We start from the raw sequence: 19,197 nt of genomic DNA on the forward strand, positions 1-19,197 counted from the left end.
AGACATTGCCATCTTTACACCCCCCCCCCCTTTTTCTCTTTTTCGCTTTTATGTTTTGCATTCTTTATAAAATGACCTTGACTTTCATATCACAAGCAACTCTTCTTGACGTTTTTAAAATTATAAGCCTTAATTCTTTCTACAAAGTAATGCTAATTTACATGTTTATGTTCAAGACACCCCCCCTTTCCTCGAAGCAACCAGGTAGAATACACAGATATAAAATTTACAACTTATAAGGAACTTCTTAAGAGTTTCATTAATAAAGTTCGGTTCCCCTGATGTGATTTGATATTTTACTACCATTCATTCTTCTTCTGTTTTGTCTTTAGAATTTATAATTATTTTATTTAGAATTAATTTATCTTTAGAAAGTAGTGATTGTCAGCTGCATTCATTAGCATTTCGCGTTTTCTTCTATATCTATTACTTGCATATTAATAATTTCATTAAATAATATTTAAAAGTATTAAAACTTCATTTCTATTAAATTTTATTCATTTGTAAATCCTTGGATCCGCTCCTGCAGGTGCGCGAAAGCCTCATCACTACTGTAAACAAATTATTCATCACGCCGAAAATGTTCATGATTCCGCTAAACTAAGAAAGCTTACACATAGTTTTTCATCTCATAAACAACCATCAGCCCTGTCCAATGCAGAAATGCTCGAATTGAAGGGGAAAATTCAGGAATTGTTTTGCGTCAACCATGTTTTGACGTGAACCTTACACCGCATTCTGTTATATTCTTAATATTATTGTATAGACGAAATTTGGTAAAGGACTATGTCCGCTCCATTTCTCCAGAACAGCTTAAGATATGAAAGTTAACTTTGTCAGATATCATAGATAATGACTTGTAGATGTCACCATGAATATTCTTTCCGTCGTCATTACTTCCGGTCGTCACAGAAATTGGATTAAAAAGTCGATTTTTTCTATTTCTTCGTCTTTCTAACTTCTTTTTTTCTGTAATATTCATAGGGTATGTAAAGGCCCCTCTTTGAAGATTTTACGTATTACCAGTTTCCTGATAGGATTAAGAAGGAATTAAATATCTTTAAATATCTTAGAATTTCCGAAAACGTAGGACCAACGTTTCTTAAACACTACAGAATATTGATTTTTTCCCCCGTATATATAGTTTGCGAGGACTGCTCACTGCTCATTTACGTAGGAACTGGTGTAGAGTTAAAACCTACTGGGTGATTGGGATAGGCCAGAAAAACCTTGCCGTTGCCATGGAAACGAGTTTATATTAAATAAAAACGGTTGTATATGATATGTGTGTGCATTTTTATTCGCCCCTATTTTTGTCAACTGTAGAAGACAGAAAGAGTATTGCCATCTTTACACCCCCCCCCCCCTTTTTCTCTCTTTTCGCTTTTATGTTTTGCATTCTTTATAAAATGACCTTGACTTTCATATCACAAGCAACTCTTCTTGACGTTTTTAAAATTATAAGCCTTAATTCTTTCTACAAAGTAATGCTAATTTACATGTTTATGTTCAAGGACACCCCCCCTTTCCTCGAAGCAACCAGGTAGAATACACAGATATAAAATTTACAACTTATAAGGAACTTCTTAAGAGTTTCATTAATAAAGTTCGGTTCCCCTGATGTGATTTGATATTTTACTACCATTCATTCTTCTTCTGTTTTGTCTTTAGAATTTATAATTATTTTATTTAGAATTAATTTATCTTTAGAAAGTAGTGATTGTCAGCTGCATTCATTAGCATTTCGCGTTTTCTTCTATATCTATTACTTGCATATTAATAATTTCATTAAATAATATTTAAAAGTATTAAAACTTCATTTCTATTAAATTTTATTCATTTGTAAATCCTTGGATCCGCTCCTGCAGGTGCGCGAAAGCCTCATCACTACTGTAAACAAATTATTCATCACGCCGAAAATGTTCATGATTCCGCTAAACTAAGAAAGCTTACACATAGTTTTTCATCTCATAAACAACCATCAGCCCTGTCCAATGCAGAAATGCTCGAATTGAAGGGGAAAATTCAGGAATTGTTTTGCGTCAACCATGTTTTGACGTGAACCTTACACCGCATTCTGTTATATTCTTAATATTATTGTATAGACGAAATTTGGTAAAGGACTATGTCCGCTCCATTTCTCCAGAACAGCTTAAGATATGAAAGTTAACTTTGTCAGATATCATAGATAATGACTTGTAGATGTCACCATGAATATTCTTTCCGTCGTCATTACTTCCGGTCGTCACAGAAATTGGATTAAAAAGTCGATTTTTTCTATTTCTTCGTCTTTCTAACTTCTTTTTTCTGTAATATTCATAGGGTATGTAAAGGCCCCTCTTTGAAGATTTTACGTATTACCAGTTTCCTGATAGGATTAAGAAGGAATTAAATATCTTTAAATATCTTAGAATTTCCGAAAACGTAGGACCAACGTTTCTTAAACACTACAGAATATTGATTTTTTCCCCCGTATATATAGTTTGCGAGGACTGCTCACTGCTCATTTACGTAGGAACTGGTGTAGAGTTAAAACCTACTGGGTGATTGGGATAGGCCAGAAAAACCTTGCCGTTGCCATGGAAACGAGTTTATATTAAATAAAAACGGTTGTATATGATATGTGTGTGCATTTTATTCGCCCCTATTTTTGTCAACTGTAGAAGACATTGCCATCTTTACACCCCCCCCCCTTTTTCTCTTTTTCGCTTTTATGTTTTGCATTCTTTATAAAATGACCTTGACTTTCATATCACAAGCAACTCTTCTTGACGTTTTTAAAATTATAAGCCTTAATTCTTTCTACAAAGTAATGCTAATTTACATGTTTATGTTCAAGACACCCCCCCTTTCCTCGAAGCAACCAGGTAGAATACACAGATATAAAATTTACAACTTATAAGGAACTTCTTAAGAGTTTCATTAATAAAGTTCGGTTCCCCTGATGTGATTTGATATTTTACTACCATTCATTCTTCTTCTGTTTTGTCTTTAGAATTTATAATTATTTTATTTAGAATTAATTTATCTTTAGAAAGTAGTGATTGTCAGCTGCATTCATTAGCATTTCGCGTTTTCTTCTATATCTATTACTTGCATATTAATAATTTCATTAAATAATATTTAAAAGTATTAAAACTTCATTTCTATTAAATTTTATTCATTTGTAAATCCTTGGATCCGCTCCTGCAGGTGCGCGAAAGCCTCATCACTACTGTAAACAAATTATTCATCACGCCGAAAATGTTCATGATTCCGCTAAACTAAGAAAGCTTACACATAGTTTTTCATCTCATAAACAACCATCAGCCCTGTCCAATGCAGAAATGCTCGAATTGAAGGGGAAAATTCAGGAATTGTTTTGCGTCAACCATGTTTTGACGTGAACCTTACACCGCATTCTGTTATATTCTTAATATTATTGTATAGACGAAATTTGGTAAAGGACTATGTCCGCTCCATTTCTCCAGAACAGCTTAAGATATGAAAGTTAACTTTGTCAGATATCATAGATAATGACTTGTAGATGTCACCATGAATATTCTTTCCGTCGTCATTACTTCCGGTCGTCACAGAAATTGGATTAAAAAGTCGATTTTTTCTATTTCTTCGTCTTTCTAACTTCTTTTTTCTGTAATATTCATAGGGTATGTAAAGGCCCCTCTTTGAAGATTTTACGTATTACCAGTTTCCTGATAGGATTAAGAAGGAATTAAATATCTTTAAATATCTTAGAATTTCCGAAAACGTAGGACCAACGTTTCTTAAACACTACAGAATATTGATTTTTTCCCCCGTATATATAGTTTGCGAGGACTGCTCACTGCTCATTTACGTAGGAACTGGTGTAGAGTTAAAACCTACTGGGTGATTGGGATAGGCCAGAAAAACCTTGCCGTTGCCATGGAAACGAGTTTATATTAAATAAAAACGGTTGTATATGATATGTGTGTGCATTTTATTCGCCCCTATTTTTGTCAACTGTAGAAGACATTGCCATCTTTACACCCCCCCCCCTTTTTCTCTTTTTCGCTTTTATGTTTTGCATTCTTTATAAAATGACCTTGACTTTCATATCACAAGCAACTCTTCTTGACGTTTTTAAAATTATAAGCCTTAATTCTTTCTACAAAGTAATGCTAATTTACATGTTTATGTTCAAGACACCCCCCCTTTCCTCGAAGCAACCAGGTAGAATACACAGATATAAAATTTACAACTTATAAGGAACTTCTTAAGAGTTTCATTAATAAAGTTCGGTTCCCCTGATGTGATTTGATATTTTACTACCATTCATTCTTCTTCTGTTTTGTCTTTAGAATTTATAATTATTTTATTTAGAATTAATTTATCTTTAGAAAGTAGTGATTGTCAGCTGCATTCATTAGCATTTCGCGTTTTCTTCTATATCTATTACTTGCATATTAATAATTTCATTAAATAATATTTAAAAGTATTAAAACTTCATTTCTATTAAATTTTATTCATTTGTAAATCCTTGGATCCGCTCCTGCAGGTGCGCGAAAGCCTCATCACTACTGTAAACAAATTATTCATCACGCCGAAAATGTTCATGATTCCGCTAAACTAAGAAAGCTTACACATAGTTTTTCATCTCATAAACAACCATCAGCCCTGTCCAATGCAGAAATGCTCGAATTGAAGGGGAAAATTCAGGAATTGTTTTGCGTCAACCATGTTTTGACGTGAACCTTACACCGCATTCTGTTATATTCTTAATATTATTGTATAGACGAAATTTGGTAAAGGACTATGTCCGCTCCATTTCTCCAGAACAGCTTAAGATATGAAAGTTAACTTTGTCAGATATCATAGATAATGACTTGTAGATGTCACCATGAATATTCTTTCCGTCGTCATTACTTCCGGTCGTCACAGAAATTGGATTAAAAAGTCGATTTTTTCTATTTCTTCGTCTTTCTAACTTCTTTTTTCTGTAATATTCATAGGGTATGTAAAGGCCCCTCTTTGAAGATTTTACGTATTACCAGTTTCCTGATAGGATTAAGAAGGAATTAAATATCTTTAAATATCTTAGAATTTCCGAAAACGTAGGACCAACGTTTCTTAAACACTACAGAATATTGATTTTTTCCCCCGTATATATAGTTTGCGAGGACTGCTCACTGCTCATTTACGTAGGAACTGGTGTAGAGTTAAAACCTACTGGGTGATTGGGATAGGCCAGAAAAACCTTGCCGTTGCCATGGAAACGAGTTTATATTAAATAAAAACGGTTGTATATGATATGTGTGTGCATTTTATTCGCCCCTATTTTTGTCAACTGTAGAAGACATTGCCATCTTTACACCCCCCCCCCTTTTTCTCTTTTTCGCTTTTATGTTTTGCATTCTTTATAAAATGACCTTGACTTTCATATCACAAGCAACTCTTCTTGACGTTTTTAAAATTATAAGCCTTAATTCTTTCTACAAAGTAATGCTAATTTACATGTTTATGTTCAAGACACCCCCCCTTTCCTCGAAGCAACCAGGTAGAATACACAGATATAAAATTTACAACTTATAAGGAACTTCTTAAGAGTTTCATTAATAAAGTTCGGTTCCCCTGATGTGATTTGATATTTTACTACCATTCATTCTTCTTCTGTTTTGTCTTTAGAATTTATAATTATTTTATTTAGAATTAATTTATCTTTAGAAAGTAGTGATTGTCAGCTGCATTCATTAGCATTTCGCGTTTTCTTCTATATCTATTACTTGCATATTAATAATTTCATTAAATAATATTTAAAAGTATTAAAACTTCATTTCTATTAAATTTTATTCATTTGTAAATCCTTGGATCCGCTCCTGCAGGTGCGCGAAAGCCTCATCACTACTGTAAACAAATTATTCATCACGCCGAAAATGTTCATGATTCCGCTAAACTAAGAAAGCTTACACATAGTTTTTCATCTCATAAACAACCATCAGCCCTGTCCAATGCAGAAATGCTCGAATTGAAGGGGAAAATTCAGGAATTGTTTTGCGTCAACCATGTTTTGACGTGAACCTTACACCGCATTCTGTTATATTCTTAATATTATTGTATAGACGAAATTTGGTAAAGGACTATGTCCGCTCCATTTCTCCAGAACAGCTTAAGATATGAAAGTTAACTTTGTCAGATATCATAGATAATGACTTGTAGATGTCACCATGAATATTCTTTCCGTCGTCATTACTTCCGGTCGTCACAGAAATTGGATTAAAAAGTCGATTTTTTCTATTTCTTCGTCTTTCTAACTTCTTTTTTCTGTAATATTCATAGGGTATGTAAAGGCCCCTCTTTGAAGATTTTACGTATTACCAGTTTCCTGATAGGATTAAGAAGGAATTAAATATCTTTAAATATCTTAGAATTTCCGAAAACGTAGGACCAACGTTTCTTAAACACTACAGAATATTGATTTTTTCCCCCGTATATATAGTTTGCGAGGACTGCTCACTGCTCATTTACGTAGGAACTGGTGTAGAGTTAAAACCTACTGGGTGATTGGGATAGGCCAGAAAAACCTTGCCGTTGCCATGGAAACGAGTTTATATTAAATAAAAACGGTTGTATATGATATGTGTGTGCATTTTATTCGCCCCTATTTTTGTCAACTGTAGAAGACATTGCCATCTTTACACCCCCCCCCTTTTTCTCTTTTTCGCTTTTATGTTTTGCATTCTTTATAAAATGACCTTGACTTTCATATCACAAGCAACTCTTCTTGACGTTTTTAAAATTATAAGCCTTAATTCTTTCTACAAAGTAATGCTAATTTACATGTTTATGTTCAAGACACCCCCCCTTTCCTCGAAGCAACCAGGTAGAATACACAGATATAAAATTTACAACTTATAAGGAACTTCTTAAGAGTTTCATTAATAAAGTTCGGTTCCCCTGATGTGATTTGATATTTTACTACCATTCATTCTTCTTCTGTTTTGTCTTTAGAATTTATAATTATTTTATTTAGAATTAATTTATCTTTAGAAAGTAGTGATTGTCAGCTGCATTCATTAGCATTTCGCGTTTTCTTCTATATCTATTACTTGCATATTAATAATTTCATTAAATAATATTTAAAAGTATTAAAACTTCATTTCTATTAAATTTTATTCATTTGTAAATCCTTGGATCCGCTCCTGCAGGTGCGCGAAAGCCTCATCACTACTGTAAACAAATTATTCATCACGCCGAAAATGTTCATGATTCCGCTAAACTAAGAAAGCTTACACATAGTTTTTCATCTCATAAACAACCATCAGCCCTGTCCAATGCAGAAATGCTCGAATTGAAGGGGAAAATTCAGGAATTGTTTTGCGTCAACCATGTTTTGACGTGAACCTTACACCGCATTCTGTTATATTCTTAATATTATTGTATAGACGAAATTTGGTAAAGGACTATGTCCGCTCCATTTCTCCAGAACAGCTTAAGATATGAAAGTTAACTTTGTCAGATATCATAGATAATGACTTGTAGATGTCACCATGAATATTCTTTCCGTCGTCATTACTTCCGGTCGTCACAGAAATTGGATTAAAAAGTCGATTTTTTCTATTTCTTCGTCTTTCTAACTTCTTTTTTCTGTAATATTCATAGGGTATGTAAAGGCCCCTCTTTGAAGATTTTACGTATTACCAGTTTCCTGATAGGATTAAGAAGGAATTAAATATCTTTAAATATCTTAGAATTTCCGAAAACGTAGGACCAACGTTTCTTAAACACTACAGAATATTGATTTTTTCCCCCGTATATATAGTTTGCGAGGACTGCTCACTGCTCATTTACGTAGGAACTGGTGTAGAGTTAAAACCTACTGGGTGATTGGGATAGGCCAGAAAAACCTTGCCGTTGCCATGGAAACGAGTTTATATTAAATAAAAACGGTTGTATATGATATGTGTGTGCATTTTATTCGCCCCTATTTTTGTCAACTGTAGAAGACATTGCCATCTTTACACCCCCCCCCCTTTTTCTCTTTTTCGCTTTTATGTTTTGCATTCTTTATAAAATGACCTTGACTTTCATATCACAAGCAACTCTTCTTGACGTTTTTAAAATTATAAGCCTTAATTCTTTCTACAAAGTAATGCTAATTTACATGTTTATGTTCAAGACACCCCCCCTTTCCTCGAAGCAACCAGGTAGAATACACAGATATAAAATTTACAACTTATAAGGAACTTCTTAAGAGTTTCATTAATAAAGTTCGGTTCCCCTGATGTGATTTGATATTTTACTACCATTCATTCTTCTTCTGTTTTGTCTTTAGAATTTATAATTATTTTATTTAGAATTAATTTATCTTTAGAAAGTAGTGATTGTCAGCTGCATTCATTAGCATTTCGCGTTTTCTTCTATATCTATTACTTGCATATTAATAATTTCATTAAATAATATTTAAAAGTATTAAAACTTCATTTCTATTAAATTTTATTCATTTGTAAATCCTTGGATCCGCTCCTGCAGGTGCGCGAAAGCCTCATCACTACTGTAAACAAATTATTCATCACGCCGAAAATGTTCATGATTCCGCTAAACTAAGAAAGCTTACACATAGTTTTTCATCTCATAAACAACCATCAGCCCTGTCCAATGCAGAAATGCTCGAATTGAAGGGGAAAATTCAGGAATTGTTTTGCGTCAACCATGTTTTGACGTGAACCTTACACCGCATTCTGTTATATTCTTAATATTATTGTATAGACGAAATTTGGTAAAGGACTATGTCCGCTCCATTTCTCCAGAACAGCTTAAGATATGAAAGTTAACTTTGTCAGATATCATAGATAATGACTTGTAGATGTCACCATGAATATTCTTTCCGTCGTCATTACTTCCGGTCGTCACAGAAATTGGATTAAAAAGTCGATTTTTTCTATTTCTTCGTCTTTCTAACTTCTTTTTTCTGTAATATTCATAGGGTATGTAAAGGCCCCTCTTTGAAGATTTTACGTATTACCAGTTTCCTGATAGGATTAAGAAGGAATTAAATATCTTTAAATATCTTAGAATTTCCGAAAACGTAGGACCAACGTTTCTTAAACACTACAGAATATTGATTTTTTCCCCCGTATATATAGTTTGCGAGGACTGCTCACTGCTCATTTACGTAGGAACTGGTGTAGAGTTAAAACCTACTGGGTGATTGGGATAGGCCAGAAAAACCTTGCCGTTGCCATGGAAACGAGTTTATATTAAATAAAAACGGTTGTATATGATATGTGTGTGCATTTTATTCGCCCCTATTTTTGTCAACTGTAGAAGACATTGCCATCTTTACACCCCCCCCCCCTTTTTCTCTTTTTCGCTTTTATGTTTTGCATTCTTTATAAAATGACCTTGACTTTCATATCACAAGCAACTCTTCTTGACGTTTTTAAAATTATAAGCCTTAATTCTTTCTACAAAGTAATGCTAATTTACATGTTTATGTTCAAGACACCCCCCCTTTCCTCGAAGCAACCAGGTAGAATACACAGATATAAAATTTACAACTTATAAGGAACTTCTTAAGAGTTTCATTAATAAAGTTCGGTTCCCCTGATGTGATTTGATATTTTACTACCATTCATTCTTCTTCTGTTTTGTCTTTAGAATTTATAATTATTTTATTTAGAATTAATTTATCTTTAGAAAGTAGTGATTGTCAGCTGCATTCATTAGCATTTCGCGTTTTCTTCTATATCTATTACTTGCATATTAATAATTTCATTAAATAATATTTAAAAGTATTAAAACTTCATTTCTATTAAATTTTATTCATTTGTAAATCCTTGGATCCGCTCCTGCAGGTGCGCGAAAGCCTCATCACTACTGTAAACAAATTATTCATCACGCCGAAAATGTTCATGATTCCGCTAAACTAAGAAAGCTTACACATAGTTTTTCATCTCATAAACAACCATCAGCCCTGTCCAATGCAGAAATGCTCGAATTGAAGGGGAAAATTCAGGAATTGTTTTGCGTCAACCATGTTTTGACGTGAACCTTACACCGCATTCTGTTATTAAGGTCTTCCGTTTCAGACGGAAGACCTTATAGTGATTCTACTGTTTCTTCTTTATTATTTTTTTTCCCCCCTTTTCTTTTCGGGGCGATTTCTCAGAGATGTCTGGACGGATTTTCTTGAAATTTTCAGGGATGATAGAAAATAAAAATACGCCCAGGCGTTTTTTTTCATTTTTTCAAAATTCACTTCCGGTCGTCAGATATGTCCGATTTCCGTTTTTTTCAAAAATATTTTGTCCCAGTCATATCTCAGAAACGGTAAGAGATTAAGACACCAAACTTATATGGTTAATAGATCTTGAAGAGTAGGCAAAACCATTTGGGTTAAGAGCGTCAGCCGTCACTTCCCGTCGTCACAGGAAGTGATAATAGAAATCGAAATTTTCAACTTTTCTTTTTTGATTCTTTTCTTTCATCACATTGTTGCATCTTATTTTTAGATTCGAAATATGTTGGTCCAACCGGAAACAAAAACGTCAACTTCCGGCTATAAGCCAAAAACTGCATAATTTTAGTATTTTACTTTCCCATAAATATTTTTTATAGATAAAGTATTTGAACTGATTTTTGAATATGTTATCAAGACTGCAAATGTCTAGAGTAATGTCAAATATCTTTGTAAAATTCACTTCCGGTCGCGCGTTTGAATGTCCGCAAAATGAGAACTTGTCCGAGTGATATCTCAGAAACGGTAAGAGATTTAGATACCAAACTTAAAGGAGTATTAGACCTTGAGGAGTAGACAAAACCATTGGGTACAGAGCGTCAGTCGTCACTTCCGGTCGTCACAGGAAGTGATCAAAGAAATCAAAAATTTCAACTTTTCTCTTTTGGAATAAGACTTGCATCATGTAATTGTATCTTTTTCACAGTTACGATATGTGTTGGTCCCACCGGAAACAAAAAACGACAACTTCCGGTTATAAGAGAAAAACTACATAAAAGGATTTTTGAATTTTCCCCAACATATCGCTTATAGATAGAGTTCTTTAAATGAATTTTATGTATGTTATTGAGACTGCAGATGACTATAGTGACTGAAAATATCTTTGTAAAATTCACTTCCGGTCGCGTGTTTTCTTGTCCTCAAAATGAAAAGTTATTTCAGCGAGATCTCGGATACGGCATGAAAGTAAGGCACCAAACTTATAGGAGTAATAAACGTTGGTGAGAAGGCAAAACACATAGGTTTAAAAGCGTCAGCCGTCACTTCCGGTCATCACAGGAAGTGATCGAAGAAATCGAAAATTTCAACTTTTCATTTTAAAATTAAAAAACTTTCATTACTCTATTGCTTCCCTTTCGCTGTTTTGAAATATGTTAGATTTCCTACGGAAACAAAAACTTCAAACTTCCGGTTTTAAGAGATAAACTACGTTATTTCGTGATTTAACTTTCGCATAAATATTACTTATAGATAAGTATTTGAATTTTGTTTTTTTTTTTACATATACTGGAGATACTGCAAAAGTCAAGAGAAAATTCAGAGATTTTTATTCAGTTCACTTCCGCTCGTGTGTTTTCCTGTCCTCAAAATTAGAATTTGTTCTCACAATTGTTCGGCAACAGTAAAAGACTGAAGTCTAAAACTTTGAGGACTTACAGTCATTCATCAGTTCATTTGCTTCGTGTAAAAATCGTGTGTCGTCATTACTTCCGGTCGTGACAGGAAACGAAGCAAAAAAGTATTTTTTAACTTATTTTGTTTCTACATAAGTTATAGGCTAATACCGACGTTGGAAAAGACATGTTCATGCAAACAGGAAGTCGTATAACGGAAGACCTTCTCATTACTAGTAATGAGTTTCTAGTATTCTTAATATTATTGTATAGACGAAATTTTGTAAAGGACTTTGTCCGCTCCATTTCTTTAGAACAGCTGAACATATGAAAGTTAACTCTGTCAGATATCATAGATAATGACTTGAAGATGTCACCATGAACATTTTTTCCGTCGTCAATACTTCCGGTCGTCACAGAAAAGGGATTAAAAAGTCGATTTTTTCAATTTCTACGTCTTTCTAACTTCTTTTTTCTGTAATATTCATAGGGTACGTAAAGTCCCCTCTTTGAAGCTTTTACGTATTACCAGTTTCTTGATAGGATTAAGAAGGAATTTAATATCTTTAAATGTCTTAGAATGTCCGAAAACGTAGGACCAACGTTTCTTAAACACTACAAAATATTGATTTTTTCCCCGTATATATAGTTTGCGGGGACTGCACACAGCTCATTCACGTAGGAGGAGGTGTAGAGGTAACACCAACCTGGTGATTGGGATAGGCCAGAAAAAACCTTCCTGTTGCCATGGAAACGAGTTTATATTAAATAAAAATGGTTGTATATAATATATATCATGTGTGTGCATTTTATTTGCCCCTCTTTTATTTTGTCAACTGTAAAAGACATTGTCATCTTTACAGACCCCCCCCCCCCCCATTCTCTTTTATTGTAATGAATGCAATTTTCGCTTTTATGTTTTGGATTCTAAATAAAATGACCTTGACCTTCATATCACAAGCAACTCTTCTTGAATTTTTCAAAATGATAAGGCTTAATTCTTTGTACAAAATAAAGGTAATTTACATGTTTATGTTCAAGAACCCCCCCCCCCTTCGATGCAGCCAGGTGGAATAGGCAGATATAAAATATACAACTTATAACGAACTTCTGAAGTTCATTAATAAAATTCAGTTCCCCTGATGTGGTTTGATATTTTGCTACCATTCATTCTTCTTCGGTTTTGTCTATAGAATTTATAATTATTTTATTTAGAATTAATTTATCTTTAGAAAGTAGTGATTGTCAGCTGCATTCATTAGCCGTTTTCTTGTATATCTATTACTTGCATATTAATAATTTCATTAAATAATATTTTAAAGTATTAAAACTTCATTTCTATTAAATTTTATTCATTTGTAAATCCTTGGATCCGCTCCTGCAGGTGCGCGAAAGCCTCATCACTACTGTAAACAAATTATTCATCACGCCGTAAATGCTCATGATTCCGCTAAAGTAAGAAAGTTTACACATAGTTTATCATCTCATAAACAACCATCAGCCCTGTCCAATGCAGAAATGCTCGAATTGAAGGGGGAAATTCAGGAATTGTTTTGCGTCAGCCATGTTTTGACGTGAACCTTATACGGCATTCTGTTATATTCTTAATATTATTGTATAGACGAAATTTTGTAAAGGACTTTGTCCGCTCCATTTCTTTAGAACAGCTGAACATATGAAAGTTAACTCTGTCAGATATCATAGATAATGACTTGAAGATGTCACCATGAACATTTTTTCCGTCGTCAATACTTCCGGTCGTCACAGAAAAGGGATTAAAAAGTCGATTTTTTCAATTTCTACGTCTTTCTAACTTCTTTTTTCTGTAATATTCATAGGGTACGTAAAGTCCCCTCTTTGAAGCTTTTACGTATTACCAGTTTCTTGATAGGATTAAGAAGGAATTTAATATCTTTAAATGTCTTAGAATGTCCGAAAACGTAGGACCAACGTTTCTTAAACACTACAAAATATTGATTTTTTCCCCGTATATATAGTTTGCGGGGACTGCACACAGCTCATTCACGTAGGAGGAGGTGTAGAGGTAACACCAACCTGGTGATTGGGATAGGCCAGAAAAAACCTTCCTGTTGCCATGGAAACGAGTTTATATTAAATAAAAATGGTTGTATATAATATATATCATGTGTGTGCATTTTATTTGCCCCTCTTTTATTTTGTCAACTGTAAAAGACATTGTCATCTTTACAGACCCCCCCCCCCCCATTCTCTTTTATTGTAATGAATGCAATTTTCGCTTTTATGTTTTGGATTCTAAATAAAATGACCTTGACCTTCATATCACAAGCAACTCTTCTTGAATTTTTCAAAATGATAAGGCTTAATTCTTTGTACAAAATAAAGGTAATTTACATGTTTATGTTCAAGAACCCCCCCCCCCCCTTCGATGCAGCCAGGTGGAATAGGCAGATATAAAATATACAACTTATAACGAACGTCTGAAGAGGTTCATTAATAAAATTCAGTTCCCCTGATGTGGTTTGATATTTTGCTACCATTCATTCTTCTTCGGTTTTGTCTATAGAATTTATAATTATTTTATTTAGAATTAATTTATCTTTAGAAAGTAGTGATTGTCAGCTGCATTCATTAGCCGTTTTCTTGTATATCTATTACTTGCATATTAATAATTTCATTAAATAATATTTTAAAGTATTAAAACTTCATTTCTATTAAATTTTATTCATTTGTAAATCCTTGGATCCGCTCCTGCAGGTGCGCGAAAGCCTCATCACTACTGTAAACAAATTATTCATCACGCCGTAAATGCTCATGATTCCGCTAAAGTAAGAAAGTTTACACATAGTTTATCATCTCATAAACAACCATCAGCCCTGTCCAATGCAGAAATGCTCGAATTGAAGGGGGAAATTCAGGAATTGTTTTGCGTCAGCCATGTTTTGACGTGAACCTTATACGGCATTCTGTTATATTCTTAATATTATTGTATAGACGAAATTTTGTAAAGGACTTTGTCCGCTCCATTTCTTTAGAACAGCTGAACATATGAAAGTTAACTCTGTCAGATATCATAGATAATGACTTGAAGATGTCACCATGAACATTTTTTCCGTCGTCAATACTTCCGGTCGTCACAGAAAAGGGATTAAAAAGTCGATTTTTTCAATTTCTACGTCTTTCTAACTTCTTTTTTCTGTAATATTCATAGGGTACGTAAAGTCCCCTCTTTGAAGCTTTTACGTATTACCAGTTTCTTGATAGGATTAAGAAGGAATTTAATATCTTTAAATGTCTTAGAATGTCCGAAAACGTAGGACCAACGTTTCTTAAACACTACAAAATATTGATTTTTTCCCCGTATATATAGTTTGCGGGGACTGCACACAGCTCATTCACGTAGGAGGAGGTGTAGAGGTAACACCAACCTGGTGATTGGGATAGGCCAGAAAAAACCTTCCTGTTGCCATGGAAACGAGTTTATATTAAATAAAAATGGTTGTATATAATATATATCATGTGTGTGCATTTTATTTGCCCCTCTTTTATTTTGTCAACTGTAAAAGACATTGTCATCTTTACAGACCCCCCCCCCCCCCCCATTCTCTTTTATTGTAATGAATGCAATTTTCGCTTTTATGTTTTGGATTCTAAATAAAATGACCTTGACCTTCATATCACAAGCAACTCTTCTTGAATTTTTCAAAATGATAAGGCTTAATTCTTTGTACAAAATAAAGGTAATTTACATGTTTATGTTCAAGAACCCCCCCCCCCCCTTCGATGCAGCCAGGTGGAATAGGCAGATATAAAAATACAACTTATAACGAACGTCTGAAGAGGTTCATTAATAAAATTCAGTTCCCCTGATGTGGTTTGATATTTTGCTACCATTCATTCTTCTTCGGTTTTGTCTATAGAATTTATAATTATTTTATTTAGAATTAATTTATCTTTAGAAAGTAGTGATTGTCAGCTGCATTCATTAGCCGTTTTCTTGTATATCTATTACTTGCATATTAATAATTTCATTAAATAATATTTTAAAGTATTAAAACTTCATTTCTATTAAATTTTATTCATTTGTAAATCCTTGGATCCGCTCCTGCAGGTGCGCGAAAGCCTCATCACTACTGTAAACAAATTATTCATCACGCCGTAAATGCTCATGATTCCGCTAAAGTAAGAAAGTTTACACATAGTTTATCATCTCATAAACAACCATCAGCCCTGTCCAATGCAGAAATGCTCGAATTGAAGGGGAAATTCAGGAATTGTTTTGCGTCAGCCATGTTTTGACGTGAACCTTATACGGCATTCTGTTATATTCTTAATATTATTGTATAGACGAAATTTTGTAAAGGACTTTGTCCGCTCCATTTCTTTAGAACAGCTGAACATATGAAAGTTAACTCTGTCAGATATCATAGATAATGACTTGAAGATGTCACCATGAACATTTTTTCCGTCGTCAATACTTCCGGTCGTCACAGAAAAGGGATTAAAAAGTCGATTTTTTCAATTTCTACGTCTTTCTAACTTCTTTTTTCTGTAATATTCATAGGGTACGTAAAGTCCCCTCTTTGAAGCTTTTACGTATTACCAGTTTCTTGATAGGATTAAGAAGGAATTTAATATCTTTAAATGTCTTAGAATGTCCGAAAACGTAGGACCAACGTTTCTTAAACACTACAAAATATTGATTTTTTCCCCGTATATATAGTTTGCGGGGACTGCACACAGCTCATTCACGTAGGAGGAGGTGTAGAGGTAACACCAACCTGGTGATTGGGATAGGCCAGAAAAAACCTTCCTGTTGCCATGGAAACGAGTTTATATTAAATAAAAATGGTTGTATATAATATATATCATGTGTGTGCATTTTATTTGCCCCTCTTTTATTTTGTCACCTGTAAAAGACATTGTCATCTTTACAGACCCCCCCCCCCCCCATTCTCTTTTATTGTAATGAATGCAATTTTCGCTTTATGTTTTGGATTCTAAATAAAATGACCTTGACCTTCATATCACAAGCAACTCTTCTTGAATTTTTCAAAATGATAAGGCTTAATTCTTTGTACAAAATAAAGGTAATTTACATGTTTATGTTCAAGAACCCCCCCCCCCCCCCCCTTCGATGCAGCCAGGTGGAATAGGCAGATATAAAATATACAACTTATAACGAACGTCTGAAGAGGTTCATTAATAAAATTCAGTTCCCTGATGTGGTTTGATATTTTGCTACCATTCATTCTTCTTCGGTTTTGTCTATAGAATTTATAATTATTTTATTTAGAATTAATTTATCTTTAGAAAGTAGTGATTGTCAGCTGCATTCATTAGCCGTTTTCTTGTATATCTATTACTTGCATATTAATAATTTCATTAAATAATATTTTAAAGTATTAAAACTTCATTTCTATTAAATTTTATTCATTTGTAAATCCTTGGATCCGCTCCTGCAGGTGCGCGAAAGCCTCATCACTACTGTAAACAAATTATTCATCACGCCGTAAATGCTCATGATTCCGCTAAAGTAAGAAAGTTTACACATAGTTTTATCATCTCATAAACAACCATCAGCCCTGTCCAATGCAGAAATGCTCGAATTGAAGGGGGAAATTCAGGAATTGTTTTGCGTCAGCCATGTTTTGACGTGAACCTTATACGGCATTCTGTTATATTCTTAATATTATTGTATAGACGAAATTTTGTAAAGGACTTTGTCCGCTCCATTTCTTTAGAACAGCTGAACATATGAAAGTTAACTCTGTCAGATATCATAGATAATGACTTGAAGATGTCACCATGAACATTTTTTCCGTCGTCAATACTTCCGGTCGTCACAGAAAAGGGATTAAAAAGTCGATTTTTTCAATTTCTACGTCTTTCTAACTTCTTTTTTCTGTAATATTCATAGGGTACGTAAAGTCCCCTCTTTGAAGCTTTACGTATTACCAGTTTCTTGATAGGATTAAGAAGGAATTTAATATCTTTAAATGTCTTAGAATGTCCGAAAACGTAGGACCAACGTTTCTTAAACACTACAAAATATTGATTTTTTCCCCGTATATATAGTTTGCGGGGACTGCACACAGCTCATTCACGTAGGAGGAGGTGTAGAGGTAACACCAACCTGGTGATTGGGATAGGCCAGAAAAAACCTTCCTGTTGCCATGGAAACGAGTTTATATTAAATAAAAATGGTTGTATATAATATATATCATGTGTGTGCATTTTATTTGCCCCTCTTTTATTTTGTCAACTGTAAAAGACATTGTCATCTTTACAGACCCCCCCCCCCCCCCATTCTCTTTTATTGTAATGAATGCAATTTTCGCTTTTATGTTTTGGATTCTAAATAAAATGACCTTGACCTTCATATCACAAGCAACTCTTCTTGAATTTTTCAAAATGATAAGGCTTAATTCTTTGTACAAAATAAAGGTAATTTACATGTTTATGTTCAAGAACCCCCCCCCCCCCCCCTTCGATGCAGCCAGGTGGAATAGGCAGATATAAAATATACAACTTATAACGAACGTCTGAAGAGGTTCATTAATAAAATTCAGTTCCCCTGATGTGGTTTGATATTTTGCTACCATTCATTCTTCTTCGGTTTTGTCTATAGAATTTATAATTATTTTATTTAGAATTAATTTATCTTTAGAAAGTAGTGATTGTCAGCTGCATTCATTAGCCGTTTTCTTGTATATCTATTACTTGCATATTAATAATTTCATTAAATAATATTTTAAAGTATTAAAACTTCATTTCTATTAAATTTTATTCATTTGTAAATCCTTGGATCCGCTCCTGCAGGTGCGCGAAAGCCTCCATCACTACTGTAAACAAATTATTCATCACGCCGTAAATGCTCATGATTCCGCTAAAGTAAGAAAGTTTACACATAGTTTATCATCTCATAAACAACCATCAGCCTGTCCAATGCAGAAATGCTCGAATTGAAGGGGGAAATTCAGGAATTGTTTTGCGTCAGCCATGTTTTGACGTGAACCTTATACGGCATTCTGTTATATTCTTAATATTATTGTATAGACGAAATTTTGTAAAGGACTTTGTCCGCTCCATTTCTTTAGAACAGCTGAACATATGAAAGTTAACTCTGTCAGATATCATAGATAATGACTTGAAGATGTCACCATGAACATTTTTTCCGTCGTCAATACTTCCGGTCGTCACAGAAAAGGGATTAAAAAGTCGATTTTTTCAATTTCTACGTCTTTCTAACTTCTTTTTTCTGTAATATTCATAGGGTACGTAAAGTCCCCTCTTTGAAGCTTTTACGTATTACCAGTTTCTTGATAGGATTAAGAAGGAATTTAATATCTTTAAATGTCTTAGAATGTCCGAAAACGTAGGACCAACGTTTCTTAAACACTACAAAATATTGATTTTTTCCCCGTATATATAGTTTGCGGGGACTGCACACAGCTCATTCACGTAGGAGGAGGTGTAGAGGTAACACCAACCTGGTGATTGGGATAGGCCAGAAAAAACCTTCCTGTTGCCATGGAAACGAGTTTATATTAAATAAAAATGGTTGTATATAATATATATCATGTGTGTGCATTTTATTTGCCCCTCTTTTATTTTGTCAACTGTAAA

The sequence above is a fragment of the Saccostrea echinata genome, unplaced genomic scaffold (assembly GCF_033153115.1).
Source record: "Saccostrea echinata isolate AGI-Se365-2 ecotype Australia unplaced genomic scaffold, CSIRO_AGI_Sech_v1 ptg000010l, whole genome shotgun sequence".
NCBI lineage: Eukaryota > Metazoa > Mollusca > Bivalvia > Ostreida > Ostreidae > Saccostrea > Saccostrea echinata.